This window comes from Heteronotia binoei, chromosome 21 (genome assembly GCF_032191835.1).
Source record: "Heteronotia binoei isolate CCM8104 ecotype False Entrance Well chromosome 21, APGP_CSIRO_Hbin_v1, whole genome shotgun sequence".
Classification (NCBI taxonomy): domain Eukaryota; kingdom Metazoa; phylum Chordata; class Lepidosauria; order Squamata; family Gekkonidae; genus Heteronotia; species Heteronotia binoei.
The window spans coordinates 153411953-153428950 of NC_083243.1; the positions used below are offsets into that span (position 1 = coordinate 153411953).

At 43.0% G+C, this 16998-nt stretch overlaps 1 protein-coding gene across 1 annotated transcript in view; it reads left to right on the top strand.

Annotated features, from left to right (window-relative positions):
• The window catches only part of OSBPL5 (oxysterol binding protein like 5), a 256002-nt gene that overhangs the window by 136604 nt on the left and 102400 nt on the right, over positions 1-16998 (top strand). The gene's annotated exons all lie outside the window — the stretch shown is intronic.

The window sequence follows — 16998 nt, forward strand, 5'->3', positions numbered from 1 at the left end:
AACTGAAAGGAAAAGTAAATAGAGTCAAAACCCTTGGGGAAGCTTGGAGGCTATTTAAAACTACAATCCTAGAAGCTCAGATAAAATATATACCACAAGTTAGAAAAGGCACAAATAGGTATAAGAAAAAGGCTGCATGGTTAACAAACAAAGTAATGGAAGCTGTAAAAGGTAAGAAGGATTCCTTTAAGCGGTGGAAAGCTAGTCCAAGTGAGGTTAATAAAAGGGAACAAAGGCTGCGGCAAATCAAATGCAAGATTGTGATCAGGCAGGCAAAAAGGGACTATGAGGAGCATATTGCAAAAAACATAAAGACAAACAATAAAAATTTCTTCAAATATATTAGAAGCAGGAAACCAGCCAGGGAGGCAGTGGGGCCCTTTGACCAAGGGGTAAAAGGATTACTGAAGGAGGATAGGGAAATGGCTGAGAAGTTGAATGCATTTTTTGCCTCCATCTTCACTGTGGAAGATGAGAAGTGTTTGTCCACTCCAGAACTGCTAATTACGGAAGGGGTGTTGAAGGACCTGAGTCAGATTGAGGTGACAAGAGAGGAGGTCCTACAACTGATAGACAAATAAAAACTAAGTCAACAGGCCCGGATGGCATACATTCAAGAGTTCTGAAAGAACTCAAAGGTGAACTTGTGGATCTCCTGACAAAAATATGTAATCTTTCATTGAAATCTGCCTCCATTCCTGAGAACTGGAAGGTAGCAAATGTCACCTGCATCTTTTAAAAGGGTTCCAGAGGAGATCCGGGAAATTACAGGCCAGTCAGTCTGACTTCAGTACTGGGAAAGTTGGTAGAAACCATTATCAAAGACAGAATGAGTAGGCACATTGATGAACAAAAGTTATTGAGGAAGACTCAGCATGGGTTCTGTAACGAAAGATCTTGCCTCACTAACCTGTTAGAGTTCTTTGAGGGGGTGAACAATCATGTGGACAAAGGGGACCCAATAGATGTTGTTTACCTTGGCTTCCAGAAAGCTTTTGATAAAGTTCCTCATCAACGGCTCCTTAGTAAACTGGAGAGTCATGGAGTAAAAGGACAGGTCCTCTTGTGGATCAAAAACTGGGTAATTGATAGGTAACAGAAAGTGAGTATAAATGGGCAATTTTCTCAGTGGAGGTTGGTAAGCAGTGGAGTGCCACAGGGCTCAGTACTGGGTCCCATGCTCTTTAACTTGTTCATTAATGATTTGGAGTTGGGAGTAAGCAGTGAAGTGGCTAAGTTTGCAGATGACACTAAATTGTTCAGAGTGGTGAGAACCAGAGAGGATTGTGAGGCACTCCAAAGGGATCTGTCGAGGCTGGGTGAGTGGGCGTCAACGTGGCAGATGAGGTTCATTGTGGCCAAGTGCAAAGTAATGCACATTGGGGCCAAAAATCCTAGCTATAAATACAAGTTGATGGAGTGTGAACTGGCAGAGACTGACCAAGAGAGAGATCCTGGGGTTGTGGTAGATAACTCACTAAAAATGTCAAGACAGTGTGTGAATGCAATAAAAAAGGCCAATGCTATGCTGGGAATTATTAGGAAGGGAACTGAAAACAAATCCGCCAGTGTCATAATGCCCTTGTATACATAGATGGTGTGGCTGCATTTGGAATACTGTGTACAATTCTGGTCACCGCACCTCAAAAAAGATAGCATTGGAAAAAGTACAGAAAAGGGCAACTAGAATGATTCAAGGGTTGGAACACTTTCCCTGTGAAGAAAGGTTAAAACGCTTGGAGCTCTTCAGCTTGGAGAAACGTCGACTGCGGGGTGGCATGATAGAGGTTTACAAGATTATGCATGGGATAGAGAAGGTAGAGAAAGAAGTACTTTTCTCCCTTTCTCACAATACAAGAACTCGTGGGCATTCAATGAAATTGCTGAGTGGTTGGGTTAGAATGGATAAAAGGAAGTACTTCTTCACCCAAAGGGTGATTACCATGTGGAATTCACTGCCACAGGAGGTGGTGGTGGCTACAAGCATAGACAGCTTCAAGAGGGGAATGGATAAGCATATGGAGCAGAGGTCCATCAGTGGCTATTAGCCACAGAGTATTGTTGGAACTCTCTGTCTGCGGCAAGTGATGCTCTGTATTCTTGGTGTTTGGGAGGGGGCACAGTGGAAGGGCTTCTAGCCCCACTTGTGGACCTCCTAATGGCACTTGGGGTTTTTTTGTGGCCACTGTGTGACACAGAGTGTTGGACTGGATGGGCCATTGGCCTGATCCAACGTGGCTTCTCTTATGTTCTTATGAGAGCCTAGCCATCCCAAGGTCACCCAGCAAGCTTCCTTGGAAGAGTTTGGATCTGAATCTTTGTCTTGTAAATCCTAGTCTAACCACTACACCATGCTGACTTTCAATTATACATCATGTGTGATAACAACCCCTGACTTTCAGCTCTTAGGCTTGTCAGTCATCTATTTGAATATCCTGTATGGTCCTATGCAGCTGCCTTTTACCAAGTTAGATAACCCATCTAGGTTTATCCAGGTCAATATTGCCTACTCTGGCCATCAGCAATGGTCTACATATAAAGTAAAGGAGATGGAATCTTCCACATACAAAACGTGTTGAGGGGTGCACTTGCTGAATTTCTGGCACATGTTAAAGGCATAGGGACTTTGCTAGTAGGAAAAGTAGAAATCCTCTTATGGACTCTGGGAAAAAAACCCTTCCCCAGGACATAGCCTTCTGTTAACTACACTGTTGACCGGCATCTATTGCTTGGTAGTCAGTCCTGTAGTCTTATACCAGGCCAGCACATGCTATATGAGTAAGGGAAGTTTTTAAAATTTTGGTAGGTTTCATCCTGTTCTGGTCAGCAGGAACCCTTCTGCTAACATGAATTAATTAACAGTGCATGGAAAGATGCTTTGATAAGTCCTTAGAAGCAGGATCAAGGCAATATCAGATGCTGCTGTATTCTCACACACGATCCATATTATAGAGAATCATTCTTTGATTTCCATTCTATTTCTTTTCAGTGTGTTGTGCCACTAACTTATTGTAGGCCAAATGTTGGTATGGATAATACAGATGATGCACTCAGTCTGGAAATGTTCATTTAAAAAACATGGCACTTAATTACTGAAACTGATGTGCCATATGTTCATAGGGCTTTTATCCAATAACAACAAATATTGTTTCTATAGACAGACTCCAGACTACTTATATTCAAAAAAGGCAGAGCTTCAAGGACTTGTTTTTCCAAGACATTATCTTTGATAAAGCACATTAGGTCCTTGCTTAAAATAGGAGATTATGTTCTTCTTCCTGGAAGGACTCTATTTTTGAGCTTTAATTATATATTTAAAAATCAGATTATCCCAAGACTTACTGATTACTTTCTCTAAAGTTTACCTCTGGCTTTATGTAATTAAATTTGGATGAAACAGTACAAGAGGTTCCGTCTTCAATCACACAAGTGCTGGGATATGAAGATCTAGTTACATTCTTAAGTTACCTCCTAGCATTGATTAGTCCAGGTCTTCTGGAAAGCACCTTTCACCTGTAGTTCAGAAGGACTGCGAAGAGCCTCACTTTGCATTATTTTTAACAGAGTATTCAGGTGAAGAGAAGGCTTGTAAAAAGCAAACATAATGGGGGGGGGGGGAACTAATGCACAGTATTTCAGAGATATTAATTTTGAAAACAAAAAGCAACAAGGAACTATTTCCAGAAACCTATTATGTTATTTACTTTTTTAATAAGTATGGCAAACATGGTGTCCCCAGAAAAGAAATCGTGGCTAGTCCAAGTATGCTTTTTAGGGTTGCCAGGTCCTACCTGGCTGTTGGTGGGAGGACTTCCCTCATGCGCAGTGTGATGACATCACTCAGAGGTGACGTAATCATGCCATGCACATTGTGCAGGGACATTCTAGCATATAAAGCATTAGGGTTCCCAACCTCCCACTGAGAGCGGAGCTTCCCCACCAATCAATCCTCTGCTGGCAGGTTGGAGGCCTAAGATTGGGGGGAAACCCACCCTCAGCGGGAGGTTAGGAACCCTAATGCTTTTTATGGCATATTGTCAATTTGAACCTGGGTCTTCCCCTCCAAAGTCCAGTATCCACTATATTATATTGTTTCGCATTGTTTGGAAGGGCTGGGGATTGGTTTAAGGACAGTGGCTGTTGTGCATTTTCTTTCTCTCTCCAGCTCTTCAAAGCCAGTAGCAAAGACTGATTTTAAAGCAGGATATAGTCCTGGTATCGGCATTCAAAGCATAGACCTAGTGTGAGTGTATGCATAGTGAAGATTTAAAATTTATGACCTCTGTGGTGGACCGGCCTGATTCTGCCTTCAGACCCAGTTCCGTCAACTCCCTTTTGAGTTCTCCTGGAGGGAGCTTATCTTCTTCCCACCACTAAGGCACACTGCCACCACCTGTTCAATTTAGGGGTCCTGACCAAGAGGAACAGGACTCCCAATCCCCCTTCCTGCCAGTTCTATGGCCTCAAGGTCCTCTGCCAACCCAGCACCTGGTTATGACAGAGACCAAAGTCCTTCTTTGGGAGACTCCTGGAGGATTGGCACCGTACCAACTGTATGCCTTCCCCCCTTCCCTGGACTCCTCTCTTGCAGTAGCGTGGTCTAAGGCGGTTGGGGAACCTATGTGGTACAGAGGGACTACCTTTTTAAACAGGCAAAATATTTATTTAAAATTTATAACTATATACAGGCATCATAAAATTGTGAACAGAAGAACTAAATCAAACTAGGGAAAAATGCTCCTTCTTTCCTTATTATACAACTGGCCCTGACCATACCATCCAGAACCAACTCACCAGTCTCCAAGACTCAAATCAAATTGCCTTTCCCTCCCAAAATCTATAATATAAAACCTAGTTCCCGCCCAGGTTTTCCCTCCTGCAGCCTTCTGGGAGACCAGCCTGAAAGACTTCCTGTCTCTCTAGGAGGCCTCCTCAGAAGTGCTGCTTCCAGACAGGAGGGGAGGGGGAAGGAGGAATAGACTAGGCAAAAGCCTTGCCTAGAGTTTTATAGCCTCCTCTAGCCAACTCCCAGACAAGCACAGGCCAAAAATGGTGTTTCTCCACAACCTCCAAAGCCACTGGTAGCACTAGGGTTGCCAGATCCCCCATTGTCACTGGTGGGGGATGGGGGGCAAAGAGTTGCCTGCTCCAGATTGAGAATCTCCTGGAGATGTCAGGGTGGAATCTGGGAAGGACAGGGGCCTTAGTGGGGTACAATGCTATAGACCCCCCTTCCGAAACATCTGTTTTCTCTAGAGGAACGGATCTCTGTAGTCTGCAAATTTGCCCCACCCAGTCGGAATGAAGAGAGACACAAAGTGTTGGGTATAAAAAACCGGGCCGCTTTATTTAAAGAACTTATGAACGTATAACTGGCAGGGATGGGGCCTAAACGGGACAAGCCCTGGGGTCACCCCCTGACCCCGCCTTGTCCTAGAGGGCGAGCCACCCTGCCCCTAGCACAAGCCTGCCATATTCGGGTTGTAGCTGAGCGGCCAGGCCCCCAGCCATTCTCCACCTGGGCTAGCATCAATCCCCCATGGAAAGATCCGCCCAGGTGAGGCTTTTCCTGTAGCCCTGCGGTTCATACAGACCACCTGCACCACTGGTGCTAGGCCATAGGTGCTCCCCTGAAAACACTGTGGCCAATACATCCTCCAGCCTGCGACCGAACTAAACTCCTAACAATAAAACCTAACGCTACAAGGCAGTACAAGGTAGGCGAAAAACAACTCCACATGGGCCAATTATGTGAAGGCGAAAAAATTCCTACCTGGCCCCTAATAAGGCGACCGGTTGAAACCTGTACTGCCAAGGGGAGGGCGTACGAAGCTCTGGGCAGGCCCGGGGCTTATATAGCCCTGATGCCGCGCCCAGAGAAGAGACCCGGATGTGCCGGGCTGAGCGTTCTGCCACTCCCTCCTTCCGAGGGGGCAAAGACGGCCCCCAGCCTGAACGCCGGCGATGCTGGCTTGGCTGGGAAGGGGCCGGGCAAAGCTATTATTCTGGGAGATCCCCAGGCCTCAGCCGGAGGCTGGCATCTCTAGGTAGCATCAGCCATTATAGAATCATAGAGTTGGAAGGTTCCTCTAGGGTCATCTAGTCCAATCCCCTGAACAATACAGGAACTTCAGAAATACTTCCCCTTAAATTCACAGAATCAGCATTGTTGTCAGATGGCCAACTAGCTTCTGTTTAAAAACTTCTAAAAAAGGAGAGTCCACCACCTCATGAGGAAGCCTGTTCTACTGAGGAACCTCTCTCACTTTCAGGAGGTTCTTCCTAATCACACACACAAGACAAGCCTTTGTTGGCATATATAAAAATATAAAATAGAGCAATACAGGAACTTCAGAAATACTTCCCCTTAAATTTCTAAGGAAGGAGAGTCCACCACTTCCTGAGGAAGCCTGTTCTACTGAGGAACCTCTCTCACTTTCAGGAGGTTCTTCCTAATCACACACACAAGACAAGCCTTTATTGGCATATATAAAAATATAAAATAGAGCAGTGCTGGCTGAATGGTGCATGGCGCCTCAGGCAGGCATCCCCCCTGCCGCCCCCCCCCCCCGGCAGAGGTCCATCAGTGGCTATTAGCCACAGTTTATTGTTGAAACTCTCTGTCTAGGGCAGTGATGCTCTGTATTCTTTTGCTTGGGGGGGCACAGTGGGAGGGCTTCTAGTGCCCTGGCCCCACTGGTGGACTTCCTGATGGCACTTGGGTTTTTTTGGCCACTGTGTGACACAGAGTGTTGGACTGGATGGGCTATTGGCCTGATCCAACATGGCTTCTCTTATGTTCTTATATAAGAAGTGTATCCTATACTGATAAACTTATATATGTGCATGTAAATATAAAATTACAAAATTAGACCCATGGCTACGGGGAGGAAATATTGAGAGTCACAGGCTATGCTGAGTGGATAATATAGTTGGAATCATCAGGAGCAAATACAAAGAAAACAGGGGAGTTTCCAGAATCTTCAACAGATGGAAAAAGAGGGCATTTTTGGCAAGAATAGCTTGGTTGGAAAAACTTGAAAAGCTACCTATGCTTAGATTCATAGAGTTGGAAGGGACCTCCAGGGTCATCTAGTCCAACCCCCTGCACAATGCAGGATACTCACAAACACCTCCCCCTAAATCCACAGGATCTTCATTGCTGTCAGATGGCCATCTAACCTCCAAGGAAGGAGAGCCCACCATCTCCGGAGGAAGCTTGTTCCACTGAGGAATCGCTCTGTCAGGAAGTTCTTCCTAATGTTGAGCCGGAAACTCTTTTGATTTAATTTCAACCCATTGGTTCTGGTCCTACCTTCAGGGGCCACAGAAAACAATTCCACACCATCCTCTATATGACAGCCCTTCACGTACTTGAAGATAGTGATCATATCACCTCTCAATCGCCGCCTCCCTAGGCTAAACATCCCCAGCTCCTTCAACCTTTCTTCATAGGACTTGGTCTCTAGACCCCTCACCATCTTCATTGCCCTCCTCTGGACCCGTTCCAACTTGTCTATATCCTTCTTAAAATATGGTGCCCAAAACTGAACACAATACTCCAGGTGAGGTCTTACCAGAGCAGAGTAAAGCGATACCATCACATCACGTGATCTGCACACTATACTTCTGTTGATACAGCCCAAAATTGTTCTGCATAATTATTAAGACTTATATATAGATACATAAACTGTAAATATGGATGCTGTTAAACTACTGAATTATGTGAAGAAAGTGAAGAGTTAAGAATTTTTTTCTGCTGCATTTCCAAAGTTACCTATACTTTTTATTTTTTGCGAAGCTAATGTCTCATTTTATTCAATGAGGTTTATTGCCATTTTAACTTCTTTCTCATTTTAACTTTCTGTATTTAATTGATAGTGTGCTTCAGTGTTCTGGCTATGCAGTCCGCTAGAGAGTCTTCTTCCTGATTCTGCTTCCTAATAGTTGGTTGTTATTTTTTTAGGGGGAGAGGGTTGCATCATATCCTATTGCAATTTGTAGCAACAGAAATCCAAGTGATTTGCTTTGTTATTATATTTAGTTTAGATTAGGGTGGAATGAGGAATGCAGATGTAATTTTTGTCCAAGGACTCGTGGTGGTTCTCAGTAGCCCTGGTGAATACTCTTCCCTCTTTCAGGTAGAGAGCACTACCTCCTCCTCTCTCCTTCCTGTAAAGTTTATTTTCAGGGATGGTTGTATCCCGCTGATTCACCCCGTTCCAGTTTCCAGATATAGCCACTGCATCTGTGCCTTATTTTAGTACTAAGCACTCCATTTTCTTCATCTTGCCTTGGATGATTCTGGCATTGGCATTTAAATGCTGATTCATCCTAGACTTTTTAAAACACCTTCACCATGTATGGTTTTCACTTTAATTCTTTATCTCCTCTATATTGGGTTCATTTGTTGCTGAACACTCATTCACAATTCCTTTTGTGCCCTTAATAAGATGATCTGGCAACTCCTAGCATTTTCTGTTAATGTTATCTCATGGTACAAGTAGCAAATGTTGTTGAAAAGCAACAACCTCAAAAACCTTTATTTGGCAGGAAACTTTGGACAGCTGTTAATGGTCAGAACAGACAGAATTAACCTAGATGGGCTAGTAGTCTGACTCAGTATAAGAGAGCTTCATACGTTTGGTCTTGGCTCCAAGGAGAGGGGATCAGAAAATGAGTGTTCCTGTGAAATGAACATACTTTGGAACTGACAGAGTGTGAATGGGAATAGGAATGCAAGTGGGGCACTTTTTTGTTTTGTTTTTGCATTCTTCCTTCTTTCTACATGTTGAGATTGCTCACAGCCACACATACTACATACAATATTCTCTTCCCACTCAGGGTGATCTAGTGTCCTCCTTTTTATGCTTCAGTCAGATATGTTTGTGGTTCAAATATCAAGCATCTCCAGCCTGATCGTACAAAGGTTGCTAACTGCCTGGAGGAAAAAATGTCCACCTATCACTTTAATAGAGGATTAAGGAGATGTTGTTTACTTCTTTGCTATGAAAAGTTTCAGCTATCTATTTCTACACATTAAAAAGGCAGTACACCCCACCCCCCAGCCTCCTTGGCAGCCCTAGTGTAGACCATGTACCTCCATATGCATCTTATAGTATAATAGGCACTATGGCTTGGGAAAACTTGAATTGAGAACCAGTTCTTACATTACAGGAGCAGTATGGATACAGTTTCCCTTTGGTTCAACCCATGCCACATGGTTACATAAGAATGTTGAAGCCACATAGAAGGGTCAAAACTGAATAAAGTTGCTGTGAAGTAGAGTTGCCAATCCCCCAACCCTAGGTGGGGGCAGGGGATTCTCTGATTTGGAGGCCCTCCCCCCCCACTTCAGCATTAGCAAAAAGTGTGGGGGAGATGTCCGTTGGGCACTCCCATTATACTCTATGGAGACCAGTCCCCATAGGGTATAATGGGAAATCAATCCAAGGGAATCTGGGGGTTTGGGGGAGCTGTGTTTTGAGGTAGAGGCACCAATTTTTCAGCATCGCATTTGGTGCCTCACCTCAAAACACCCCCAGTTTCAAATAGATTGGACTGGGGGGGGGTCCAATTTTATGAGGCCCAAAAGCAGGTGCCCCTATCCTCCATTATTTTTATTTAAAAGGGGCACAGTCCCTTTAAATGTGATGGCAAGAACTCCCTTTCAAGTTCAGTCATGCTTGTCACCACCTTGCTCCTAGCTCCACCCCCAAAGTCCCGAGATATTTCTTGAGTTGGACCTGGCAACTCTACTGTGAAGATTAGGGTTTTGCATGCCATTTAAAAAGTGGTAGCATGATCTATAGTTTCATCAGTGTGGTCTCTACCCCAACCCCTCCCCCCTCCACGGCAGCTCCCCCTCCCTCTCACCCTCCCAATTTTAGCAACTGGGGAACTAGCAGCGAAGCGCCAGCTCCCAGGGCTCTTTCAAGTCGCCCCCTTCCCCCACCTATCAGCGGATCAGCAGGAAAAGCCACAGGGAGGCCAGCATCTCCTATGCTGGCCTTCTGGTGCTCTCAGGACCTTCAGCACTGGGGCAGCAGTGGGAAAAAGTAGCAAGCTGCTGAAAAAGTGGCCACTGCCGGAGCCCTAGGCAAATGCCTAGTTAGCCTAGTGGGCGAGCCAGCCATAGGTGGATATTCTCCTGGTCTGATGAACTGCCCCCAAAATGAAGCTGTGCCTGTAGATTAGAACTCTTCTCCTCTCGCAGCAGACCACAGCACTTAAAGAGAAGGAACACAAACAAGTAAGAAAAACTCACAACAAATACATGTATGGTGAAATGGTCCCAAAACTTCAGCAAGAAGATTTTATTCCAGCAATGGGAAAAGTTATGAATGAAAGATATAAAGTTCACAGCAAGGCAAGCATGTAAAGAAAACCGTTATAAAATGTTATATTGATGGTACATTACCCCAAAAGACATTGAAAAGATGGACAAAAACGATAAAGGATTGTGTTGGAAGTGTAAAGAGATAGATCAGGGATGTCAAACTCATTTGTTACGAGAGCTGACATAAATGGGACTTTGTGGTGCCAGGCCATGCATATCACAAAATGTAATGCCAGGTAGTGGATATATAAACTATAAAAAATACAGAAAAACAGTTAAAATATTATGTTTTTACTGAAAATACAAACATGCTTAAAACACTTGTGATATTTTGTTTCAAATGAAAAGGTGGGGGAATAGTGGGATTTCGCAATGCAGTTTTAAAAATAAAACTTCAAGAAAAAGCACAAGGATCACAGCAAAAACTAAAACTATAAACCAAAAATATAAAATGCTCTGGGTTTAGGAAAACAAGAATGGATGGACATTGCAAGCTTCTCCCCCTGCCCCCAGGTCTACTCAGATTAGCAATTCCTCTTCAGTGTAATATCCCCCTTTGGCTGTGGGTTCCAAGGTTAGAGTACTAACTAGGCACCAGTTCTAAGGTCCATTCAGCAGAGACATGCTGGCTCAAAGCATCAACCCTTTATTTGCAAGGTCACACAACTCCAGCAAGGAACAGCTTCTAACTGGCCATATAAATGCTGAAAACTGAAACTGAGTTTCACTCCATTAAAATACATTGCAGCACAGACAAAGCTGCAAGGAAAACATGGTAGTCTATCTGGGTACAGAGACCTTAATGGAAAGTCCATTCTGCATTTCTTTGCAGTTTTGCAAGCCCGGAAGTGCTTCCTGCTTCAGCCTGCAAAGGCAAGGCAGAAGGAGGTGGGAACTTTGGCATCCTCAGAGCTTCAGAGGGGGAGGACAAGAGGGGGAGGGAGGAGAAAAGAGCCCATGGGCTTGATTAAAGTGCTGGTCGGACCAGTCCTGGCCCATGAAATGAACATTTGACACTCCTGAGATAGATGGTATCTTTTACCATATGTAGTGGTCTTACAGAAAAAACAACCCACTAACAAATATTGAAAGGAAATACATACTGAAATTTAAAAAATTCAAACATACTGAAAACTTGAATATTAAATTTGCTATGTCCCCAGAGACAATGCTGCTAGGAATCCTTCCAGTGAATATGGAAAGAACAATGCACAAACTGTTCAGATATATCTTAACTGCTGCAAGAGTAGTATTTGCCACTAACTGGAAAAACAAGGGTTGCCCAGCTCTTGAGAACTGGAGAGACAAGATTCAAGAATATGCAATTATGGCAAAACATACAAACTATATTAATCAAAGACTGAAGGATGAATTTGAAGATAACTGAGGACTATTATAATCAACCATAAATTTGAAGAATTTAGGGGTGATGTGGGGTACTGTAATTAGAGGCCAGTTCCTGTGGAGCACTTGCTCCACTATTACATATCCCTGAAAGGTAAGGGCTTGGCTGTTGAATCTATTTGAAGCAAGCGTTCTGAGCTTGCCATTGCCAGCAAAGCTTTAGGTTTTAGAAAAAGCCAATGACTTCTGTTTGTGGAAGATATTAGAAAGTGGATTAGAGAAGTGGGCCCCTGGGTGGTTGGGAGGCAACTAATTTCCCCTATAAGGGGCTTATGGGTAGCATGGAGTGAGATGTGTACTTCGGGATTTGAGGCCTACCTTTTCCATGCTGCCTCATTGTGGCTTAATATGTGGAAATAGGCAACTGAAGCTTTTAAGAGTATGGAGATATATGATAAGCAGGGGTATCAAACGTGTGGCCCAAGGTCTGGATCAGGCCCCTGGAGGGCTCCTATCACACCCACGAGCAACTCACTGTCAGCTGCTTCCTTCTCTTGCTTCCTTCTGCGTCACTCACTGTCAGACTTGCTCAGTCACACAGGAGCTACAGAGCAAAACCTCTGTTTCCTCCATTAGCTGATTAGCACAAGAAACAACTTATGTATAAAAGCTTGCAATGCCCAGCCATTTCATGTTTTCCCTGGATCTTAGGCTCAAAGCATTGATCCTGAGATTTCTGTAACAAATGACAATAAATCAAAAGTAGGTTTGCACTTACAGACATACACCTGAACAGCATATTCAAAATTGCTACAGCACAGACATTGTCTCCAGATTTTGATGCAATAATTCAGAGCAAGAGGTATCAGTAATCAGAAGTAAATAAACAAAACATTGTAAGAGTGCTAATCTTTTAAGCATGTTTTATTTTAAGTTTTCAAAAAACATTTAATTGCATTTGTGTCCTTTATAAAGTTTATATTGCTGCTACCTGGTATTGCATGGCCTGGCCCAACAGCATCTCATTCATGTCAGATTTGGCCTTCATAACAAATGAGTTTGACACCTCCATAATACAAGGCTTTTTTTTTCCTGAGGGAATGTGGTGGAACAGAATTCTGGAACCTCTTTGTGGAAACAAAATTATTAAAAAATGTTTAAAAGTTCATGAGGAGCACCTGTGTGTTTCTCCTTCATTTCCCTCTTGAGAGTTCTGGCACCTCTTTTAACAGAAAAAAAACCCTGGATACATAGCATCCTATTAAGCTCTTATTAAAGGAGATTTTTTTCTTCAGGAAGCTGACAATCCTAGAGTTCCATGGGAAGAATACTGATAGTGCTGCTTCCCCATGACTTCAGCCTTCCCACAATGCCACTCTTTCTGTACATTTCCTTTAATTTTCCCTTACCAGAGCAACAACCGCCACATAATTTCCATAATGCAAGAATTGGCTCTAAGTGACAAGCCAGAGTGCATTTACATCACAATAGGATGATCTATCACTTTTGAAATGGAAAGTTGGCAGATGTTAGCTCAACAGCTTCGTTTTGAAAATCTAAGATACAATACCAGAAGATGTTACATATGGGCCCTGTTCAGACACACAGTATAACAGATGTCGCTGCTGTTTCCTTCCGGATTTAAAGTGGCAGATCAGACAGCAACATCTGCCTCCCGGTAGTAACTCATGGTAGCCCATCTCTCCCCCCCCCCCCCAATCCTTCTCGGAACTGGATTATTTTGTTACCTGCTCCTTTGCGGTGTTTTTTGAGTTCTCTGGTTTCACCTCGTAGTTTTCTCCATCAGGATAGTTCTGCTGCGATATTAACCAACTTTCAGATGTCTGAAGGCTGTCCCAGAGCAAAAGGAGCCTCAGATATCTGGTTTACAGTCACCGTTTTTTTTTCTATTTAGCGATATTATTTTATTTTATTTATTTGGTTGATTTATATTCCGCCCTTTCCCATACGGGCTCAGGGCAGATCACAGTCATAATAAAACAGTTAAAATACAGCAATACCTTGATAATATACAAATAAAACATAGCTCAAAAATATACACAGGCGGGCAGGCACATATTTCAGATTCACATATGCGCACAACCACATATTGTTTTAACCTATGCGCATGCACATATGCGCATAATGTGTGCATGCACATAATAGTGGAAGAGAAAAAAACTGCATGGTGCTATCATGTGGACAGTAGAAGATGGTTTCACTGCGGAGTGATTCGAACTGCAGTATGGCAGTCTGATCAATAATATCTGGAACAAAGATATTCAGAACAGAACCGGGTCAGTTTAACACGGACTCAACATGCTGTGTGAACAGGGCCTTGGAATTTTTTTTTAATTGTGTCAATTTTTGCAGTAGTCTGCTTTCTGGAATAGTCCAGGAGATAAGGCCTGATTTATTTGCTGCTTCCTGTATAGGAATTTGTTTTATCTTTGTATCCAGGATCTCAAAGGAATACACTGCACGAGTTCCTTTTCTCATACATTTCTGTTACTGAAAGACAGTACACTTACCAGTTTCCACTCCAGAAGATAGATTATTCTCAGCAGAGCAAATGTTCCTGGACAACCTCCTTTTTGTTTGTAATCATATGAGTGTTTCTACAGCTTTCTACTGTTTTATATCCTATGGATCAGGGTTTTTCTTTAAATGCAGCCTTCAGGATAACTTGGAAGTGTGTTCCATTGTCAAAAGTGCTGTTTTCCTTGTAGAAAATGTTACTTATTATTTTCTTTCTTTTTGAGTGTTCCAAATCTTCCAGCTTTGTTCTGGGAAATCATATAGTGCTAATGATTGGTTTTATTCCCGTTAGGATACTCCTTATGAGCAAAAAGAAAGGGCGTATTTAATGTTTTCTTTTTCCTCTGATACATAAAAAAGCTAAAGGTGTGCAAGCACCAGTCATTTCCGACTCTGGGGTGACGTCACATCCTGACGTTTTCACGGAAGACTTTTTGTGGAGTGGTTTGCCATTGCTTTCCCCAGTCGTCTTGCTTACAGTGTATAGTAATAGACTCGGGGTTTTTTTTTTAACAGGAACACAGTTACTGGTGTCAGGGGGCATGGCCCAATATGCAAATGAGTTCCTTCCTGCTGGGCTTTTCTACAAAAAAGCCCTGTGCAAAACAATGCTGATGTCAGGGGGTGTGACCTAATATACAAATGAGTTTCTGCTGGGCTCTTTCTACCAAAAAAAGCCCTGAATAGACTGATCTTCTCAAATATGTAACTGTGCAAGCAGTGCTCTTGTGATTGCAGTGATTATTGTAATACTCTCTTAACACATTCCTTGCTAGTAACCCATTGGCTGCTGCTTGCATATATAGGTCTGTTTACTAGTTCTAACATGCACAGGATCCTGCCAATACCTCCTGCCTTTCCACTGCTGGTATCCTTTAAAGTGGCAACCTGATCGTAAAGCTATCCATTTTATTGCTGTTTATGCTTTTTAGTCAATAAGAAAGGAATTGTATTTAGGTGGGTATTTGGAGAAAGGGTATTTTAAAAATTGAATTAACTGTGTTTAACATGGTGCCTTATGAGCCTGTAAAACCACAAGAACACAAGTAGTTCATAATACCCCTGTTCAGGGTGGTGAGGACCAGAGAGGATTGTGAGGCACTCCAAAGGGATCTGTTGAGGCTGGGTGAGTGGGCGTCAGTGTGGCTGATGAGGTTCAATGTGGCCAAGTGCAAAGTAATGCACATTGGGGCCAAAAATCCCAGCTACAAATACAAGTTGATGGGGTGTGAACTGGCAGAGACTGACCAAGAGAGAGATCTTGGGGTCGTGGTAGATAACTCACTGAAAATGTCAAGACAGTGTGCGATTGCAATAAAAAAGGCCAACGCCATGCTGGGAATTACTAGGAAGGGAATTGAAAACAAATCAGCCAGTATCATAATGCCCCTGTATAAATCGATGGTGCGGTCTCATTTGGAATACTGTGTACAATTCTGGTCACCGCACCTCAAAGAACTCGTGGGCATTCGATGAAATTGCTGAGCAGTCGGGTTAAAACGGATAAAAGGAAGTACTTCTTCACCCAAAGTGGATTAACATGTGGAATTCACTGCCACAGGAGGTGGCGGTGGCTACAAGCATAGCTAGCTTCAAGAGGGGGTTAGATAAAAATATGGAGCAGAGGTCCATCAGTGGCTATTAGCCAATATATATATTGGCCACTGTGTGACACAGAGTGTTGGACTGGATGGGCCATTGGCCTGATCCAGCATGGCTTCTCTTATGTTCTTATTTGTTATTTAAAAGATTTGTATCCCACCTTTCTCCTCCTTTCACTCTGTTTCCCCTGGGGGTTCCTACAAAATTGTAATTGGGGGTGCGGGTGGGGTGCAAATCTCACATTTGAAAGTTCTGCTCTGATGACTTCTCCATACAGCAGGACATTGTTGTTCACTCCTGAGGTCCCTATAACATCACCCAGGCTTTTGAGGCAACTTCCCATTCTTGGAGGAAGCGGATCAGCCAAGTATCTCTGGTCACTTTTCATAAAATAAGCTGAGTTCTAAAAGTAGTGCATTCCCTAGTTGTGATTTCCCTAGTTAGCTGAATCATCTGAGATCTTGCACATGGCTAAATGTCCCTAATACTCCTTGGATGTATGTAGCGCACTATATGTCTGTGTTATTACTAATTATGTTTGATGGATAAAATCTTATCGAAGATAATGGATTATTTATATGGATGGAGTTTCACTGGTGCAACCTGATTTGTGGCATATACATTTACATAATGAAGACAAATGTTCGTGATCCTGGAAAAGCAGGGAATCCCTGTCTTTTCATACTGTGCACCAGGGATACAGAAGTATAGTTAGAGTGGGCAACTGTCCAGCCAGTGCCTGTTGCTGTGTCTTTAACCACAGGGTGATTTGCAGACAGCAGCAATGGATAAAGTTTATCCCTGCTCATTTACCTGCTGGATTATTTTGCAATTCAGATTGCTGTTGAGAGCACAAAGGCAGTATTTTTCCTGATTTTCTGTAATAGCTTGGCAGTGAAGCTCAAAAATCTAATTGCAAAATTGTCAGGCCAAAGCAATCAGTTTCCTTTTGCATTTTCCTTATGTGAACTGGAACAGAAGAAACAATATACTCTTTGCTGCCCCTGATGTAGATACCAGATATTTACCAAATGCTGTATTTCATTTAACTAGTCCAACCCTAAAATTATGTCAGAATGCATTATGAGGGAATATTATCCTGGTTAAGTTTACAGACATTTCGAAATGGTTTTTGACTTGCAACATAGCAGTAAAATATATCTTCTTATTAACAT